A 16371-nucleotide genomic window follows, 5' to 3' on the forward strand; every position below is an offset into this window, starting at 1 on the left:
CCAAATCTGCTACCATGCAAATTAAAGCCTTGTTTGAAGCGCTTGAGAAAACTGCAAACACAAAGAGCCGTCATTATCTCCAACGTCTATAATTAGACTCACAATACAGAGCGGTGAAGGTAACGCAGCCACTGTAACTAATTGAAGGTACCAGTGGTAATTTGTCAGACGTATTACCAGCGTGGGGGTGTGGGGGGGGGACTTAGATGGGGTTTCCTCCCTGCTTTGTTTTGGTGCTGCTCCACTTGGAATGTTGGAATATGAGCATTATGTAAGAGGAGGGTCAGGCCCCCCCCCCCCCGTCGACATCACAACCCTGCTGGACGCAGCATCAGATTTCTCCTGAAAGGCTATGGAGATATGTTTGCAGGAACAGGAGTGGAGGGACTACATAAATAACCCCCCCCCCCCCCTCCCTCCCTCCCCCCAAACAGGAGTGACCTAACTTCGCGGCAGCCAGAGTCTCGCGGTCGCTGGAAAGACAACACTCACTTATGTCGCCTGCACAGAGCAAAGGTGGTGGATGTTGGAAGGCGCCCGGCTAAGGCGCTTGGCCCCGGGTTAACGCCCAACTAGTCGGGATCATCCCCCAACACATGCAGACGCGGGGGTAAACACAAGACGGGTGACGGGGGAAAGGAGTCACACAGAGGACACGTTATGTGGAGGCGGCGAAGGAGAGAATCCAAGCGAAAGCAGTTTTCCACTCGGCGGTGGACGGTGCAGCAGGACGCCGGTGCACGGACACGAGCACAGAATGCTATGAATAAAACATACAGAGCTGAATGATTAGCAGCTGAGCAGCTCCAAGGTCTGAAACTTTTTTGTTTTGTTTTTTTACAGTAACTCTCAGCAGGAAATAACAAAAACTAGGTTCCACAGACAGACTACAAACTGAGTAAATGGAAACATGTTATTCAACAGATGCAGAGTGCAGCATTCATCACACCATAGATTATTCTATGCTTTCCAATAATCATTTCAGGCCCCAGCAGTAGTTAGTAATCAGAGGTAGGACATGCACCGAGCTGCTGTGCAACTTTCTGACTAATCGGACGGCGGAGCTTAACCTGTGATTCATCATGTGTTCTATTTTAAATGCTAATCTTTTAATTTGTCTGAATTAAATCATTACAATCATCACATTTTAATCCTTCTATTCTACTCTATAATGTTTAAAGCCTGACTTGTAATATAAAACAAGTCAGACCACACACACACACACACACACACACACACACACACACACACACACACACACACACACACACACACACACACAGGAGCAGAGTGCAGCACTCATGCACTTACAGAACAGCAAAACGAGCGAGTTTAACCTTCACAGACCTGATAATCCCTCAGCGTTTAGCAGTCTAGAAACAAACACACAGACCTTTAAACTAATTAGCTAATACAGACGCCACTCATTCAGACTGGCTGCTGTCAAAGTCGACATGAAAGCTCACGGTGGCCTTGCGATCTAATGTTATAACAATCAAATGTGAAATCAGTGCAAACTTACAGTAGATAAAAGAGCTGAACAGTGAAGGAGGAGCAGAGTCATAAGCACAATTTCCATATGTAAACTAGTTATACAGGAAGAATGAATGTGGGCCTCGCACAGAACCCTGAGGGACCTCGTACAGTAGGTTCATCAACCGCCGATCTGCTGTTTGATAAGCTGCTGTCGTTAATGTTATGATCTACTGTATAACCGTCGTCGTCGTCGTTGTGTTCAAATCCTCCATGAGCACAGACTGTAAACAGGCCTATAAAAATGCAAACAGGAAGCATAAACGTGCGATTCCTTAAAAAAAAAAAAAAAAAAAAAAAATCAGCTAAATTAGAACGAGACTGAGCAGGGCCGTTTGACCGGGAACGACCCGCTCCGTCACTGGGGAACCATAAACCAGTGGGAACAAAGAACATGTTTATGCCATTAGGATGGAAGCTGCTTCACGCCAACGTGTGGGAGCAGAATGAAGCTGGACGACATCAACACGGATGTGGAGACTGAAGATCTGTTTAATAATCCGTGGTGCTGGCAGATACACTTACAGTAAGTCAACGTGCTCACACATTTGCATTTCCATCCTTTTCATGATCATAATCAGAGCTCCACGCTCTGCCCACTCGCTAATAGTGCGTGGGTTCCTTCAAAGGCCACCCATTATTGGCGACCTACACAGAAAGGCTGCAATCTGCATTCAAAACGCAAAACAAGCAGCTCGGCCATTTTAGGGCAACACGAGCCCGACGTGCGGACGACAGGCGAGAGGTTTTCAATGAACGCTGTGACTGAGCTGAAGCCCTCACTGTACTTTCCTCCCGCTGCCTCTCCCTCCGCTCACTTCCTCCCTCCATCACATCCGTCTCTCTCACCGACTCCCTCTCATAGCTCATTCCCCGTCTTCCTCTTCCCCTCACCCCACCTCATCCTCCAAGGTTACGTAATGCTCCTATTGCTGCTGCCGGAGCGCCCGCCTCCCCCCCACGCAGACTCTCAGCCAATCGAGTGTCACCCCTGGCGGGGGGGGGGGGGGGGGGGGGGGGGGGGGGGTCAGGCAAGTCCTGGGATTATCCCGCTCACCTACCGGAGACGGGCCTGTACAGCGTATGTGCAGCCTGCGTCGTTAGAGGAGAACGTTCAGAAAGCGGCCTTGTTCCAGGACTCATCACGTGATTGTGACGCCCCCCACACACACACACATCCTCACATCTCTCCTACACACTGCTGTCACTTCCATCAACATTTCACGGCGTCGGCCTATTCTTTCCTCCTCTCCCACGTAACTCGTCTCATCCCGTGACGGAGATGAGGCGCAACTAGAGGAGCCGACCTGCTGTTTGCTTCGTTTACGAGGCCACGCGCTCCGTGCACGCGCTCCGTGCACGCGCTCCGTGCACGCTGCGTTCGGAGGCAACGGTGGAACGTCTGGGCGCGGAGGATGAGTCAGCGCCTCGCTTCCAGCCCGTAGCGAGAGGCCGCTCCATCCTCGGATGTAGATCACGGCGTATAAACCGTGCTGACGCGGAGCGGAAGCGCTTTCATCCCGCGCCCTGAATCGCCCACCGCCGCCTCTCGCTTTATTTGCTGAGCTTTTGTGTGATGAGCGAGAGAGCGAGGTGAGTCACAGGCACCGGCTTAAATGAGGAAAAACAAGCCTGTAGCTCAACAAACACTTCCTCTCATGCATGGAGTGACAGTTGAGGCTTGTGCCCCCCTCCCCCTTTGTTTTCTATTGTGCCTCTCTCTCTGGGCTTCTTCTGTTGGCATGGATGCCCATAAAGACTCATTATCACAGCAGCCACGGGGGCTTCGCATTACCAGTAATTTCCCCCGGCTGAAAGTGAAGCAGCAGCTTTTGATTCAGATCCTGAAATAGGTCAGTTCCAGCCGTCTGCCTCCTTCCCGTCAGCCTTCTGAGCTATTCGCTCCCCTGTAGATGCACTGTGGGTTTATAGAGCACTCACTACAGCGATGGTTCAACTGGCTGCATCAGCTCGTCTGCTCCAGGTCGAGCGGCTCAGCCCACGTGCAGAAACACTGAGTAAAGCAGCTGAAAGCGGCCGAGTCGGACACAACGCGCCTCCTGTTTCCCCCGCGAGCAGGTCACAGTTCACATGAGGTCACGTGCTGAATCCCTGGAGCGGAGCTATGCTGTACTGGAATTTGGTGCTCGACAGGAAACTGGGCCACTTGGTGCAGACACACAGGAAGCAGAGCGGAGGGCGAGGGCTCGGCCTTTTGAGCTCATCTCTGCTAAAGGCTGCTCATCAGACGCGACGAGATGAGAAAAACCCCGGAGCGGCCGTTTCACCTCATTCTACAGGAACAGGAACCTAAAGACAAGACATGGCCACAAACTGTGGAGTAAACTGAAAGTAGAAGTCAAACGAATGCATTAGCAAGGTGAAATATTACTGGCACCAACTACAGGAACAATTAATGTGAGCGAGAGTCTTCTCTGTAATAAAGCGGAGTACATCACTTGTTGTGAACTTGTAGTATTGTGGGTCAGCTTGATTTCAGGTCTCCTGAAACTGTACCAATAACCATTAGTCCTATCACCTATCAAGCAATTAGTCATTTAAGTTGCTTCTTTAACAAAAACAAGACAAAATAAAGGAATAAAACCATTAAATACCGTGAGCCGCCATGAAGCGGTCGCCGCCTCAGTTCATAGAGGTTATTGACTGAGGCTGATGTTAAAGCCGCTGTTGTCGTGTTGTACAGCGAAGCGGCCTCCAATCGCTTCCTGCAGATTCGATTTGCTACAGACACATTGTGCGTCTTAAATCGGATAGACGGCCGCGGGACACGCTGCACCCATTTCCCCGGTGCCCTCATGCAATTAGCCTCCATTTAACACCTTGGTGCTAAAGCCCCCACAAACGGCCGGCTCCGTTTCACCCACTCGCAGCAGCGCACGGCAAAAGCAACAATTTATTACCACAAGTATCACAATGATACCGCAACTGTCCCGTGAGCGGCTGCAGCCAAAACCACATAGATAACGCACTAGAAACGACCTGGAAGGTAAAATCAGAATCCACTGAATGTGGAACAGTGTGTGTTTAAGGCTTTACACAAAAAGAAACAAGACATTGACATTAAAGTCTGAAGGATTAAAAGGAGATTTCAAACTGCTATGTCAGTGGCAGTTATTAAATATTTGTCTATTGCCAAATAAGCGTCCAGGTCAAACAAGGAAAAAAGGGGGAGAAAAGAAGTGCATTGGAAACAGAGTCCACAGTTTATTCCAGCGTTTAAACTACAGCAACTGGACTGAAACACACAAAATACACAACACGGCAGAAGAGAGAGCTGAGAGGCTGAAGAAAAGCTGATCTTTGGAGATTATCTGAAAATAACACAATTACAGTACGCACACGCCAACTAGCGACCAGTTAAACTGGCTTCAACCCCAACGCTGAACTCATTTCACTGTTGGATGCGGTTCCCGCGTGGAGCGCCTGCATCCGCAGCGGCGTCGGGAACGTCTGCGTGAGCGTTTACATCAACTCTAACGGCCGCTCTGCAGATGTGAAAGTCTGCCGTGGGAGGAGGCGGCGGCGGCGAGAGCCGCTAAGCGGGTCACACGCTCCGCGGGCGTTTACGGCCCGGCGGACGTTTGCACACACCCACCGCCTCCGCCGGCAGACGGGGAGAGGGAGAGGAGCTGAAGGCGCGACGCGGAGACGGCGGCTCCAACAAAAGTTACGGCTGTCAGGAAATCTGACGGGCATTTATGCAAAAACGGCAGAAAGTTTTACTGCTAATTGCTGGAAAGACGCGTCTGCGTTGGTCCTTGTTCTACTTAGTTCCTCACACACACACACACACACACACAATGCACAGGCGCTTTAACGATCAGATCGACTGAGGTTCTGCCAGTTTACCAAGCTCCGTGCCTTGTTTACGTCGACCTGTCAAACGTGTCAAAGCCCACAAATAACTATAATGAGGTTTTATTACACATAATTATAACCTCACTGGGGTGTTGAAAACGCTGTTTGCAAAGGAATCAGCCATGTCTAAATAAAACTAATTTATTATTTATTTACTTTTCAAAATAAACATTTCTCAACTCCAGAACATTTGAGATCATAGTCTGAAATTCATCAGCACGTCTGATGCCGATGTGTGAAAATGTTCTGACTTCCATCTAATGGATTGCAGCGGATAGTGACGTGGGCCGAGGCCGAGCAGGGGGAGCTTAGCATGAAGCCCATGCTGCCTGCAGGCTCTGCTAGGAGGCAGAGCTCGAAAAAAAAACCACACCTGTGGTGGCTCATCTTCTAAAATTATATAACCGGTCCGTGACAACAAGGCATGCCAAGAACTGCACGAATGTGTGTTTGATCTGGTTCCACCCCAGCCCAGGGCGCACTGCAAACAATGCAGACTGCTGTATTACAACCAGGCCGCAGTTAAATATTTAGCAGTTATTAGAAAACAATGCGTTGTTTGTCTTTAACGGCCGTCAAACCACCACAGAGGAGGACGAAAAAAGACCCGAGCGATGGATTTTGGCCCGGATTAACCTCAAGAGAACCAGATACTTGTAGTACTGTAACAATAAAAAAACAGCTTCTGCGGAAAAAGGAAAATAACATCGCAGACATGCACATGTGTTCTGAGTTGGAGCCCAGCTCCTCTCTGCTGCCACAGTTCTGTGGGTAATGATCCAAAAACAGCAGAGCTCAGCTCAGCTCAGCACAAAGTTCACCTGTGGACGCGCGAAATGAAAGAGGGACAATTATCCCAACAGAAACGCTAAACATTCCTCTCATGCATTCCTCCCCGGGGGAGACTCTCCGAGCAGGAGCTGTGCACGAGGCAGGAGAATGATCCCGAGACAAAGTGGGAAACTAGTTATAGCAGCAATGCATTAGGGAGAAAACAACAAGATTGCACAAATTATTCTGCAAGATTTCATAACTGCGATTTCTCAAGCAGCAGCCGCCGCCGCGAGTGAATGATGTGAAGGGATCCAAAGGGGAGCACAGCGAGAGGAATTCAAAACAGAGATCTCCACAACAGGCTGCAGCAGAGGAGGGGGGGGCGCTGACTCTGGATCAGCTACAGGACTTCCTGTGAGACGACCGGTGGGGGCAGAGCCTCCGCGGCGGCCTTTGGCCCCTCCATAGGGAGGGACGCTCCTCTGGACTGAACCCATTGACTGATATAAAGAAGAACATGATAAAAGCCGCAGGTGAATCCGTCGCCCATTACTGTCGTCCAAACAACACGATAGCGCAGGCAGGTACCTTAGGAAATGACCTCTGCCTCTGTCAACAGCATAAGAGCAGTGTGGTCACTGGAACAGAGCCCCAACGATGAGGACAAGCAAACATATGAACCCATAGGGGGAAACGTGCTGGAGGCGTTTACCACGAACCTCAGCAAACCGAAATACAACAGGGCGCGACCGCAGCATCGATTCAAGACAGGAAATAAAGGCATTAGTGCTAAAAGTAACGCGGTCCAACATTAATGGACCGACCATTAATGATTTCAGCCCGCTGTTCATCAGAGCTTCACTTCGGTTCCGAGCTCCTTTCATTTCATCACACAAACAAGTGAATGAATTTTCTGACTCAGACTCTGGGACGATGGCGCCATTAAAATTCACCACCAATTAGCCAGAAAAGAAGCATTTGGACCAGATGCTGAGGAAAGCGCCTGCACGGAGCTGAAGCCGAGTGTTTCGGGCCACACACGTGCAGCAGCCTTCCGTTCGTCTGTGAACGAGCCCTGATGTCGCGCTGCCGGGTTTCAACGCTGATTTCCAGTACCTTCTGTCGGTGCCGAACGCGATCGCCGCCCCTGCCTGCTTTGACCCTGACTCACTGCAGCCTGGCAGCGATGGAGTTACTGGTTGCTAATCGAGGCCTGCCCTTCCGAGCAATCACAGAGGGCCAATTATTTCTTGTTTGAGGGGTTAGTGCATTCTTACCTGAAGGGCTGGGAGGAGAGCGGCACATTACGAGGGTGAAGCTCTGTAGACTCAAGTCCACCTTTCATTTAAATGATAATTCGTCTGTTTCTGCTAATAGATTCTTGTGGGGATCAAATGTGTTTTGTATAAATGCTATGAAAAAAACATCATTCAACAAAACCTCAGACTCTCTTATTCATGAGGGTTCAACCCTGGATCTGTTTGTCCTGACTATTATTATATAAAAATACATGCACACTTCATTAAAACTCAAGTTCTGTCTAATATACATCACATAAATACTCCTCCGGTATTTTCCAATCAACAGCGCTTGGCTTTATTCCAGCGCTCTGTGCTCCTCACAGCTGAGACGCATGACTGATGGGCGAAGGCACGCTCGTCTTTAAGGCGTAATTCACCGCAGATTCTACGAAACAATAGCGGAATAAAAAAAAAAAAAAACTAGTCCCTGGCGTTGGGCTCCATAGCAACGGCGCCGAGGAAACGGCACGGGCAAGCCAAGCGAGGCAGTCTCACCCACAGTGTGATGTTTTACACCAACATCAGCCTGCGGACATCCACAAGTGTGTAAACAAGACAATGTTTCCTGTTAATACCCAACTTCTGCCCACAAGCATGTGACGCGCAGCTCAGCTCAGGTTTCGCACCATATTTCATTAATTGTAGTGCGTGACATTTCAGGGAGGAGCCCGGGCGGAGCGTGAGTAACCGGACAGGGATTTACACACGTCGTCGTGTTGCTCACAGCAGCGCGTATAATTATCCACCTGGGACGTTATTAATCCAACGTAGTTCCTAATGAATGAAGCAGGGAGTTCAAATGATCATGAGCTGAAACAGTAACGCGATGAAAGTCAACGTTTCAAACAAATCTATTCCAATTTGCGTTTGACAAGAATCTGAAAATCGGCTGGGAGAACAAGCATCCATAGAAAACTGAAGGGGGGGGGGTCAGCGCTAATGAGCAGCTAAAAGGCTAATGACCGATGTGGAGCCGGGGTACTGACAGACAGCGGAACAGGACCTCAGACGTTTGCAGCTGAGCAGGCGATTATGCAAGAACCAGCAACCGAGTCCAAACTCGTGGAAGTGCTCCGCAGACGAGGACGTCAGCGCTCGTGATCTCCAAGCATCACGAGCGCCGGTCACGCAAGCGTGGCATGCATTGCATGCATCTGCAGGTGGCTCATTAACATGTTAAAACGGGCGAGCAGGTGGGATGATGCGTTGGCCGGTACGCAAACGCTCAGATCTGTTTCACCTACATCTCTGGGCGGCTCTGATCGGAGGAGGCCTAGATGTGAGGAATAGAGAGACGGTGAGGAATTCCAGCCCTGGTTCACAGCGATAGAACAATAACAAGGACGAGTGTCTCCAATAACATGCAAGTAAAGGGAAACAAACAAGCGTTGCTAGATAGTGGTCAGACTGGTTCTGGATCATGTTGAGCTACAAACAGGGAAACTCTATTAAATAAAAAAAACACAGAAGGGCGAGAAATCCAACAATAGACAGCACGAGTGCGGGAAGGTGCGTGAAAAACAACAGGGTGATGGGGAAACATTAAGAAGTGGGAGTGAAAGAAAACATTAGGGAGAAAGCTGCCGACAGAGACGGATATAGAACCAATAATCCAGCCCGGCTGGATTATAGCCCATTAACAGTAGAGCTCCTCCTCCTCTTCTCCTGGAGTGAAGGAGAAGAATGGCCTACATTTAAAAACTGAAAAAGCCACGTTCAATAAATGCTTAAAGGAATGAGAAAACTCCATAACCATCAACTGTACGTGAGCGTTGGTGCTATAAACGGCCTCCCAGGACTCCAGGCAGCTGCCTCTGTGGTGCATTCAAGGTATGCATGACAGGGCGGCAAGTAGCTGCTCCAGTCTGCTAAACTGCATGAGGGAGGGGGGGGAGCGCTTACATAACACTGCTGGCGGGCGTCCCAGCCCGAGCAAAGGGGAGGTAGGTAGGCAAATGCATGCAAGCGCCCAGAAAGAGAGCCGCGAGCGCTCGCCGATCCCGGCAGAGCACATTTCACCTCCAAACACGCCGCCGGTTCCAGCTGCCGCGGCCCATTACTGTCTGCGAGTGAAGCAACGACGGGCCGATGAGATCACATGGACTCGGGTCCAAGCTACTGTAAAGCGCTGGGGAAACGGTGGGAATGGCTGGTGGAGGCCCCACTCGCCCAGCATCAGAATGACCCCACGCCGTGCCCTTTGGCAGCAGCGCTTGGCGCGCGGCGAGGGGCCGGTTCCGGGCTCGGCCCGGCTCGGCCGGGCGCTCGTCAGCACAGCGGGCGCTGGTTCTCCGGGGCTCAGTTACGAGGTTAAAAAAAGGGGGGGGACGTCACCGGAGCACGAGGCGGAGGCGACGTTAGTTCACTTCTGTCAAAGGACTGGCCTGAACGCCTGCAGGCGCTGGGTTCCTTCCAGGTCACCGGACCGCCCTGGAACCAGTCTGGCTGCAGTTCCGGGCGACGCCGGCGATCGCATCGCTACGAAGGCGGCGGCGGCGCTCGCTGATGCGCGGCCGGTGTCGTCATGGAACCACTGGTGCCCGAGATGCCGGGCTCGAGTGTCAGGGCGGAATTTGAATTTACGGCCGGTGACTGATTTAGGGAGACGCTCGGTACCGGACGATCTGCCCCTCTTCCTTTCGCAGCGGCGCGGTACCGCTTCAAAGCAGCCGTTAGTACATCTCACAATCCTCACTCCACTCGACTGCTTCTTGACTGACGCGCTGAAAACATCAGCCCAAAGTCCCATTTCTGGGTGTGTTCCAAATGAAACCCCTGAACCGTGCAACGCTCTCCCACGGAGCAGAGCTCCTTTATCCTCAGCAAATAAAAATTAAGGGAACAAAACAAACAAACTTTAATGCTGCCGTAAAACTGTCAGCTGGTTGATTTACTGCCAGCAATCAGCGCACCTGTTCGACACGCCTGACAGAAATGAAGGAAGCGCGTTCGCGGGCAAACTCGCTGCTCTGCAGAACCAGCTTCTGGTTTCTGTCCGTTCTGTATGAAGCGCTGCTTTAATAAAGACAAGTCGCCTGATAAAGGGGACGCCCGCTGAGCGCGACGCCTGGGCTGAGCAGGAAGAGGCGCCCCAGGAGGCTAGAGGTGGCAAACAGAAAGGAAGGAGACATAAAAACTGCAAAGAGTCTGGAGGAAAAGGAAGAGGGTACGTGAGTGGGTGTTAGAAAAAATAAAAACAGGTCCAAAACAAGTTGCCTTCAAAATAAAGTTAGAGCAAAGTATCCTAAATGTTGTTTTTTTAAATTATACATTGTCAGAAATAATGTGGAAGATTGAACATTAATGGAGCCACATTGCAAAACTGTGCATTTGGTCTGTAAATCATTAAATTAATTAAACAGTAGCAACTACACGGAGCGAGTCAGGCCGGTTACGAAGTCAAAGCGGAGCAGCTCCCACCGTCGGCCATCTTGGATCCTGAGGTCTTCGTTGGGGAATTCTTCCAACTCTCAGAAGTCAGAAAAGCAACTTCTAGGGAGATTCCAGAGCCTATTTTCAAACTCATGAATGCTTTTTAAACACAATCCGATGAGTTTGCATTTCACAGAGATTCAGCGCCAACACAACAACAAACCAGCTCCGACCACGACACGAACAACACCTTTAAAAGAGCACAGGCTTTGAATCCTGCTGATGCTGCCCCATATCTGATATCTGCCCAACTCATGCATTAATTGAGCAACAAATGTGATATGTCTGGCACGAAGCATTTTCCAACACACTGATCTACTTTCAACATGCTTTGGCAGGAGAAGCACTGGCACCGTGCAAAGCATCATCACCACAACCTAAAGCAGCTTTAAAAATAGCAGCTCTGCTGAACCAACGCGGATCTAGACACGAGCATCTTTGGCAGTGAGACGGGTCAATATTACATTCAGCTACAGTATCAAGGGGACTGGAAGGAGCCAATACCAATGAAGCAACTAAAAAAACCATTGATTCTGAATAATTCACTTCTGAATTCAAACTGACTGTAGACAAGCGCATGCACTGTTCTGCCGGTTTCATGCATACCTCACTATGAAGGGTGGTGGTTATCAATGACGCTACTTTGCTTCTAGTATTGGAAAATAAGAAGGCGCCACAGCAACCGGGGCGTGTCCGTCAGACTCGGCATCGCGTGCCACATGCAGCTGCAGAGGAAACGGAGGAGCGTCCTCCATCCCCCAAGAAGGCAATGAAAATTATACTTTGGACGTCCATAGAGCAACTGTGAGGGAAGCAACACACATAGAAACACAGCAACGTACGAGCAAAACTGCAAAGCTCCAAACTGCGTTTCAGGCAGGATCCTCCCTGAGCAGGCGTCAGTGGAGGCTTAGCTCCGGCTGCACAGGACCGGTCTGGGTACAGTTTAATAATTAATCTAATTACATGGTGACCGATTCGAGGAGTCGTGATATTTAATAACTGCACATACATAAATGTAGTTTCTCAGATTAAGGCCGCTGACGCACTATAACGCAGCATTTTCAGCTTTTAGAGGAAACAAACATCAAATATGATCATACTACAGTATGCAGCATTTACTGGGACCGGCTGACAGCTCCTCACGATCCGCCTTCAACCCTGGGGTCTGGCAAAGCCTCAGCAAACAAAGCAATGAGACGTGAGTCATCCAGGAAACTAAACCCTCCGTGTTTTTAAGCATGGAAAAATTAGGTCATTATCATTTTTTTCCCCCCTCTTTGAAACCAGCTGCAACAGATCATGAGAATAAACTGAGGAAGGGGTGAATGTTTGACTGCATATGTGCAGTAAACTTGGTCAGATAAATCATTGACTCATTATGGCATAAGGTGTCCTGCGTTGTCTGGTGACAACCTATGAACCGGGCAGGACAGTGATAAAAGACGGAAGCAAGTCTCTACTGGAGGTTGTTGGACAAACCTACTGTATAATAATTACCACCAAAAGACTTGGAGTTTCAAAATACTGTGGGAAAAAATAGGTTTTCTAAGATCAATCTAAATCTGACACGCTATAAAACGCGTCATCGTTTTTTCCGCTCTGATGAAAGTCGGCCGTGTCCAACCACGTCATCCTGAAAAAGGTTCACTTATTACTTGCGCTCACACGTACAGATCTGACACCAGAGGGATTCATTCAGTTCCTCACACTTTGTGAGGTTGGACGTTTGGAGCCAGAACGGTTTGAACCTGCAGCAGGTGATGAGGTAGAGGAAAACTCCCGAATCTTCAACCATGTGGAGGAGGAACCAGAGCAGCTCAAGACTCCAACAGCTTAAACAGAGAGGAGTCCTGTTTGTACTGTAAGATTTATTTAATCAATAAAAGCTTAAAATTGATTTTTATAGATCATGTTACAATTTCAACACAGCTAAAATCCCTGAGGTCACATTTGCAGGCGCTCCTCAGCAGACGGGCCTTCCCCTTCTATGCGCAGGAGGAAGGGCAGATGAAATTGAGCGCATCTGTCGTGGATGCTGAGAAGAAGTGATGAACAGACAGCGACGCGTCTGCACGACACAAACAGAGCAGTAAAACATCCCACGGTTCAAAACGCACGCAGGCTCCAACGCCGAGCAACACGAGTCAATGGCCCCGTGCCCAACTGCTCCCAGGGCTTTTTTTACAGCCATGGGTTCCACTGGAACACAGCGCAGGCAGGAAATTCCACCCGCTTGATTCATCGATCGCAAAACAAGTCGGGACAAATCGAAGAATATACAGCGCTGGCACCGAAGCGCCTAAAAGCCCATTTGTACGGTTTGCGTTCACAATGGAAGTTCCCCATTGTTCAACGGCAAAACGCCTGAACGAGCCCGGGTTTGACCCTCGACGCGGATGACGAAACCGGGAGGAGCGAGGCGTCGGGCGACGCAACGCTGGAATCTCGCTGAACATTGTGCTCCATTCAAAATCTGATGTGCACAAACGGAAAAATGTGCTCGAGCTGGTTTTATTTCACCACATTAATGACTCCAAAAGGCGAAGCATCCGTTGGTCTGTTTGTTCCCGTTTGCGTGAGCAAAACAAGCGTCTGAGCTGCATTATCTCTCAAAGCATCGCCGTTCATTTGATGTAAAATTGCCTGGAAGTTCAGAAGCATTGCATCAAACTTCTGAGCCCACCAGTGTTTCCATGATCACCATCACATGGGCCGGCCTGATATGCAAATCTCCAGCGCCTGTAGCTTCAGGATTTGGTTTTCAAAGACGCTGCTGCTGCTTTTCGTTTGCTTCATGAGAACGTAACTCCTGACTTTTTTTTTTTTTTGCAGCTGAACTCCTGGGACAAACATTACAAACGCTCAGGAAAACCAACGCTCACCACCCAGTGACAACAGAGCAAGAAAGTGACAAGTAAAGCGAGACACGAGGACGAGCAGCGACGGAATGAATAAGCAGAAGCTTTAGGACGGTGCCGAGGCCGCGACGGCCTGAGCCGCTCCACTCGCCAGACTCCGCACTTCCTGTTTCCTAATTGAGTTGCTTCCAAACATAATAATCTCATTGCCTGTTTATTAAGCACAGTGACTCAGACCAGCCAGGGCTAAATTTATCCTCTCTTCTGTCATAACCTGGCACAGTTTGCTCACAGAAGTTTGCTTATGTGAACGTTTAGCACCTTCGTGGTATATTTGTCATCATCACTCAGTCACGGTTTTCTTTTCAGGCAGTACTGTACGCGGCTGGAATTCTCTTCACAGCTTCACGCCTTTTGTCTTGTGTAGCTTGTTTGTTACCTGCCTGATTGACAGGTATTAGATCAAATATATTTCCCTGCAAACGTGCAGTATTTATTGTGCCAGGATCATCATCATCGTCGTCTTTTAATTTGTGCAGTTCATGCATTTGTTTTCACATTTTATACGAATAATGCTCCAGAGGGTGCTAAATGGGTTAAATGCATCATGTGGCGCGTTACACAGGCCTCGGAAATGTTTGCAACACCTAACACCAGAGTAAACAAGTCAGCGGCCGGCCTTAAAAAAGAAACGGCTCGGCTGCTGGATCCAAGAGCGGCTCAATGCACTGTGCATTCATGACTTATGCCTACGACAGTAGCCCACGGAGACGGAAAGTGGTGCAAAGTGAATGAAGGAGCTGCTTGTCATCGTTCTGGGAAACTCCCTCTGCTGATGTCGGCCTCCACACAAGGTGTGAGGAGCCATCGGACACAGATTGGGCCGAAAGATCGATGGAAATCAGCCCGGGCTCCAGAGCAGCAGTTATTGAACACATTTGGCAAAGCTGGTTTTGATAGAGTAGTGGCAGGATGCAGGCAGAGCACAGCTCAACAGCCTGGATGTTTATGCTCCACATCAATAACGTCTGACTGGCAAAATCCACAACACAAATCCATCACAGCCGCCGATGACGGCGACAAACGCGCCGGAGAAAGTCTAAAAAGTTTAAAAGCCTTCAGCCAAACAAACACCGGGGTCTGAGGCTGGCAGGATCTTAAGTGATTTCAAATTCAGGAAACTGAGTCAACACACGAGCGCCTGACCTAGTTCAGCCCCAGCTCGTTTCATGTGCCGATACCCGCGTGAGACGACCGCCGAGAACAAAGCGTGGGACGCAAAAGTGCCTGCGTGCACTTTGTGTGTTGACTGTTGATGGGTGGCACGTACACAAAGTCACAAACACCTGAGTTCTACCAGACTTTCATCAAACGTTTTATTATCATGACGCTTGAGCTCATTCTTCATTGATCAATTAAATGATTATTATTCTTGTTAAAATCATTGGTTTGCACATCATTCTTAAAAAACTTAAATTACTGGTCAGTTAATTTTTCCAATTTAACATAAGTGTTCACAAATCTCGAATATTTTAGCCTCGTAACAACAAAATGTCACATCAGGCAGATGAGCAGATAAAAAGAATAAATGCTCCGGTTGCCATCATCAGCTTTCGCATTAGTATAGTTTATATCAATTAATAAAACTCTACAATGACCTTGTGCATCACTTAGACACTTTCCTATAAACTTCTTTCCCATGCCACAGCAGCTGATATCGGTGAGCCGAGGGTCTGAATGGCTGCTACCAAAATATCAGGCAGAAGAGATGCCAGGAAAAGTACGAGCTCCCATTGGAGGAGGCCAAAAGTGTCAGTCGTCATGTTTTTAGAACGAGGTCTGCACATTTGACTTCCACAATCTACATCACACCATGTGAGAGTGTAAGAGAATGTGTGTATGTGTATGGATGACGTTGTCACGTGAAGAGAGATGAAAAGATAAAATCAAAAGAGAGCGAGAGAGCAGTGCTCTAGAGCAGAGCTGTACACGTGGACACACACACACACACACACACACACACACACACACACACACACACACACACACACACACACACACACACACACACACACACACACACACACACACACACACACACACACACACACACACACACACACACACACACACACACACACACACACACACACACACAGTCATCCTGATGAAAGAAGCATCGTGCATCATTTTAAATTCAGGGTCTCACTTCATCCTGTATTTGATGAACAGTTATACGCGAGGCTGGGAGCAATGTGATCAGCTTCCATCTACAGTCGGATGAAAGCTCTCGTGCAGGTCGACGTGAGGGTAATAATAGAATAACACCCTCCACATCACGAGAGACAAATGCAATATAGCACAACGTGACGCAAGGTCGCCTCGGCAAATATCAGCTGGTGCCGAGCAACAAGTTCATTTCATAGAGGACTCGGTGCAGGACTACGTGCACCGCAGCAGCATCTGTGTGTAGAAGGAGTCTATACCTGAAGCGAACGGCACATTCTGCTCTGAAGAATGCAGATGAATCAGTGGAATATTAATTAAACATGACAAACAAATTACAACGATCTGAACAGAAACAACTGACC

General features: G+C 49.0%; 1 protein-coding gene across 2 annotated transcripts in view; it reads right to left on the reverse strand.

Annotated features, from left to right (window-relative positions):
- LOC114870082 (glucocorticoid receptor-like) overlaps positions 1-16371 on the reverse strand; it is a 33162-nt gene that overhangs the window by 12539 nt on the left and 4252 nt on the right. The gene's annotated exons all lie outside the window — the stretch shown is intronic.

Source organism: Betta splendens, chromosome 14 (genome assembly GCF_900634795.4).
Source record: "Betta splendens chromosome 14, fBetSpl5.4, whole genome shotgun sequence".
Taxonomy (NCBI): Eukaryota; Metazoa; Chordata; class Actinopteri; order Anabantiformes; family Osphronemidae; genus Betta; species Betta splendens.